Below are 4,987 nucleotides of genomic sequence, written 5' to 3'. Positions count from 1 at the left end.
GTTGGCCACCTACGTTGACTTGCACCGTGCCGACCAGAGTACAGCCCCTTGCTACCTCCTCTTCCTGTTACACGCCATCGCGTGTGTAATCCGTTGCTATGGTCTATTTGCGAGTCATCGCACTCTCTGTGGCGACTGTGTAATATCCAAACCATGTTTTCCATGTACCCGGAAAATCGCTATGAGAGTAGTCTGCCCTTAGTGCTACCCGGTGAGGCAACGACGGCGTGGCTGCAGGGGGGATCCTGGTTTTGTCCGTGTCCTCCCGAATCCCTTCGTGCGCCACCCCACTTGGTCACAGATTGTTTGGCTGTGCTTGTTTGCCTAGACATTTAAAACGGCAGATGGCATGGCGCTGTTGCAGCATCTGTTGGCCCAGGAGTTCAAACCTCCTCCGACTAATCACCCAGATCCACGGCAAGGGGTGCCCAGAGGTGGCGCAACTCTTCAAGTCTGCAGAAAAAGCTGGGCGACGCTCTGGCGGGAGGAAAGGTCAAGGGAAAGCCGGTCTGAACTAACAACACAAAAACCTCGGTGTGATCATTTCCCAGACAAATGCAATGTCTATATTGCTGCTCTATGGAGTACCAAAGCTTGTGGCAACACTCCTGGACAGTTGTCTTCTGAGATGGTCCACGTGTTGTTAAAGTTCTCACTTCACAACTGAACAGAATGAATGACAAGAAAAATTTGTTTATTAGGGTCGTCGGCCTCGTTTGTGTACATACTAACAGTAAGACCTTGGAGAAGAGTACCGAACTGGTTGTATCTGATTAATACCGTATTGACATCAAGTGGTCTTCATGTAAAAACTCTCCAGCTTTATTCCAGGGCGGTCATGTGGGGCAACGGTTAGCGCCTGTCACCAATACACTGAGGGTTGACTGTCGTGGGTTCAGTTCTTGTCTCGGACATGCTGTTCTTTCTCTGAGTGTGGAAACCTTTTCGATGATCTACAGCTACCATCCGTAGCGGAAAAGAGGTGTTATAATTTGCCGAAAATTATTTACATAATCTTTAAAAAACATTTGATGATACTGTGACAGTTGCAAATGAATGACAAGACCTTCTGACAACGAACAGAATGTTTGACATGTGCCATTACATCGAGTGATGCTGTTAGGGAAATGTATTATCCCTTCGCCAACATTTTGCTTCCACAGAATATCTTATCATCAAGTTTACTGCATCTCTGTCACGGCAACTTGCTAAATACATTTTTGTAAGGAATCACAACTAAATAAAACCTTTCCTTGTTCAGCAACAAAGATGCTGACGATATATGTTTGTCTCCTGATTTACCCTGAACGGTTGATGACCCAGGGGTTAGCATCCAGGCAACAATGACAACAAAGACCCGCAGTTGGCGGTCCTGGAACATCTGAAGGAAGTGACTGACAGAACATCTTCTGACGATGGGCTCGTATAATTGGTCACCGAGGGAAGATGTCTGTCGCCACGTCAGCGAGATTTTAAGCAGATAGTTACATCAATTTTGTAAATGGAGGATAAGATTACTATCTTCACATCTGCACACGAAAAATTCGTCCCGCAAATAGCTAGTGAAAACAAATACGCTACATCCCAAGCGTTCCGATTTCTAACCTTCCGATGCCAGCCCTCCACACCCATCGTCAAGCGAGGGGAAGGAAGGAGGAGGCGAAGGAAGGAATCCTCCGCAAAATCCAAATTGATGCAGCGCCTGCGTGTAAACTTGTTCTCCTTATCCTCGCCTCCATCTGCTAGACCTATCGAGCCCCAACTGCATCCCCAACGCCGCCATGCTCGTCTTTGCACGTGCAGCATGGGTCACCGCAGCGCGTGTGTTGAGTTGTAATCCTTCTCCATGGGCCTAGAGAGCGGATGAAAGGGAGATGATCGCGCCTTTGAAATATTATCGCGCGAGAAAGGGTGCTGATTGCCCGTACATGTGTTCGAGGTGGACGGGGGTTCTCGGGATACGTATTGGTAGATAATGATGCGAAGATGGAACGGCAGTGTTGCAGCACTTCCTCCGCAAACAACGTGTTGAAAACACGGATCGGGTCTGCACCGAAAAACTTATTACGCGGACCACCTAGGGGAAGTTGCTCCTTTTACCTCTGTGAGAGCTGAGGGGGCTGGTGTGTTTGTTTTCCCATTGTTGGGAGGTGTAGGCTGCGAGTAGGACCTGCGATGCTCCATGCGACATAACCGTTTCACTGGGTGAGACCAAAGCAAAGAAACACTCTGTTCGCAGAGCGCTTCCGATGTTTATTTGTCATCGGGCGACAGCACTATGAAGCTGAGTGTGCTCTGGGAGGCTTGCAGGAAATTCTCCAGCTAACAGGGACTCTCTTCTTAATGCACACCCTTACACTCAGTTAATTTCTTCACATCATTCGTCTTTTTATTAATTTATTAATTTATAGGAGAAGACTGTTGATGAATGTCGGAACGAGTTTTTGTTTTCGTGTCGAGAATATTGTATTGATAATTAATTTGTATTGTTTACTTCTTAGTACGCCAATACCTAATGATTATTTTATTATATTTAAAATTTATTTACAGCATTGCTTTTCTTTTTAAGACTAGACCTTTTAAAGACTAGTTTCTAGTTGGAAGGTATTTGTTATAGTCTGACGAAAGTCTCATGATTATTTACTGGTTAGAAATGTTTCTGGACATCTTAACACAACATTAGCTTCTCCTCACCTGTCGTTGTCGAACAGTTTACCAACACCATAGGACTACACCTTAACAATCTCAAACCACAAAATCCTTTTATCTAACGAATAATCTGTTCACCCTGTCACTTAACAAGACGAGAATTCCAGACAGCAACTCCTCCTTTCCACATCCCACCAGCCAGCAGAGATTTATGTTTCTATTCTGATATATAGCTTATGCCGGCTTGTTTCTCCAGACCCAGATGATTTGATAAATAATATACGATGGCTGGAGGTTCTCTCGCCAGGTTTTGTTTCCTGGGTGAAATCCTCACATAACTCGCAGTTGCAAGAGAGATACCCCGAAGAAAAGTCTTGGCATGTCTTCACGAACTCTCGTCCATGCCCGAGTTTTAAACTCGGAGTGTTTGTTACAAGAGGCCACGAGTTCTCCGTCAGTGAGACACCTTTCTCCTCCAGCTTCTTGCTCCATTGCTGCAGTTATGTACGGATAACTCTTGTCAGCAAAGCGATGGGTAGTTGCTCTGCCCCTGGTGGCTGTTTACCATCATCAGCGAGCGTGTTATGGCAGTCGCTGCCGCTGATGGGGCGATGTGAGTGGTATGTGCTAAAATGTTTTGCCATATCGAGGCCAGACGAGAAGGAGGGTACGCAAGCTTTCTTCAGTCCCTTCTGACCTCTCTTCCCCTGTTCTTCATCTTTTTTGTTCTTTCTTCCTCATCATCTGGGACAGACTGACCTGGAATGCAGTTCGCACAGTGGATAAGAACAATTCTGACAATTTGATTCTCAGATTCATATATACCGACCTTACCACTGGGTGGTTCGGAATCTGAAGTGTTTGTTGGTTTGTTGGGTCTTTACAACCGGAAATAAATTTTGTAATGCGTTAACGGGCATTCCAACAGCACGGCATGACAGGAAGACCTCACCGCTGAACACATCTCACCCACCGTGCACGCTAGTCCATCTGGATCCTGTAGCTACCATCTCTGATGACCGTTGCATGACAGTCCCCAGACAGTTAATTATGCCAGCACAGGGGCCTGGCCCCTAGCAGTGTCAGTAGGACTGACGTGCAGGTCCATGTTGTAATCTCTGTCTGCAGGCCTGCCATCTTCCTTCTCGTGTGCGGGGAGAGGATGTGGCGGCCATGGGACGGTTTTAGGGACAACTCTGACTTGCTCACTGACAGGAGCGGGACAGGTTACAATCAGGTCTGTTGTAGTTGTGTATGCTGTCTGAGACACCAGTCAAGGAGAGGGGGGACCCGGCGGCCGCTTATCAATTAGCCACGCGGACTCTCGCGGGATCTCGCTGACAAAGAAGATAGGGCGCGTGCGCGTGTTTGAAAAGTAAACAATGCGGCCACGCTCTAGTCTCGCTCCAGTCTCGCGCCTTTTAGCGGCTCTTACGAGAGGAGTAAGCGCTCGCGGTACACAGACCATCCCAGCTTTTCTTGTGGAACCAAACCAATGTTTGTGTAATTTGTTTTTAAAATGCAGATTACTGTAATTTTTTTTTCTTACAGCTGCCCTTCTTTCATCATCATCATCAACAATGACGACGACGACAACGTCAGGAACAAACAACAACGCTTTGTAACTCTCTATTTTTTTTTTAATGTTACCGTCCTTGTTACCGTCTATCACTATGATCTAGTGATCTCATTTTCCAACCCTTGACTAGAAAAATATTTCTGTGGAAGCATAAACCTTGCGGTTAAATGGAATCGACAAAGAACAATTAGTACTAGAGTTTGTGGACGTGTTGCCAAAACCGTTAGGGTCTGAGGGAGGTGTTTGTGGCCGATAAGCACGTCTGAATTTATCTATTTGAATTGATCAGGTTAACCCCAGCTGCCTCCATCCCTTCTCCCGAGAGAAGAATTAGAAGTTGCCCCCGCAAGAGAGGTTCGTTATTGCAGTTTGGGGCAAGGGTGAGTTTTGTGTGTTTTTCTGGGTTTTCCACCCTCATCTTTCTCTCCATATTCCTTTTATTCTGTCTCTCTATCCTCTTTTCTTTCTCTCACACCCTTTTCTTCTCGTTCCCCATCTGACTCCTCTTTTCTTTCTCTCCCTTTTATTTGTTCTTCTTTCTTTAATTATCTCATTTTCCCCCTTTCGACTGTCTTTATTTTCTTTATTTCTCTCTTGTCTGTTATTTTCTATTTCCTCTAACTCCTTGTGCCTCTCTCACTAAGGTTTGAGTGGTGACACAACAGCACGACTCACTGTGTACATTACGCTTGTCTACGATGATAATAATAACAACAGTAACAGGGACATAACAACAACTTACTTTTAAAAAATTGTCCA

The sequence above is a fragment of the Pomacea canaliculata genome, linkage group LG12 (genome assembly GCF_003073045.1).
Source record: "Pomacea canaliculata isolate SZHN2017 linkage group LG12, ASM307304v1, whole genome shotgun sequence".
Lineage (NCBI taxonomy): Eukaryota > Metazoa > Mollusca > Gastropoda > Architaenioglossa > Ampullariidae > Pomacea > Pomacea canaliculata.
This window is presented reverse-complemented; position numbering follows the sequence as displayed.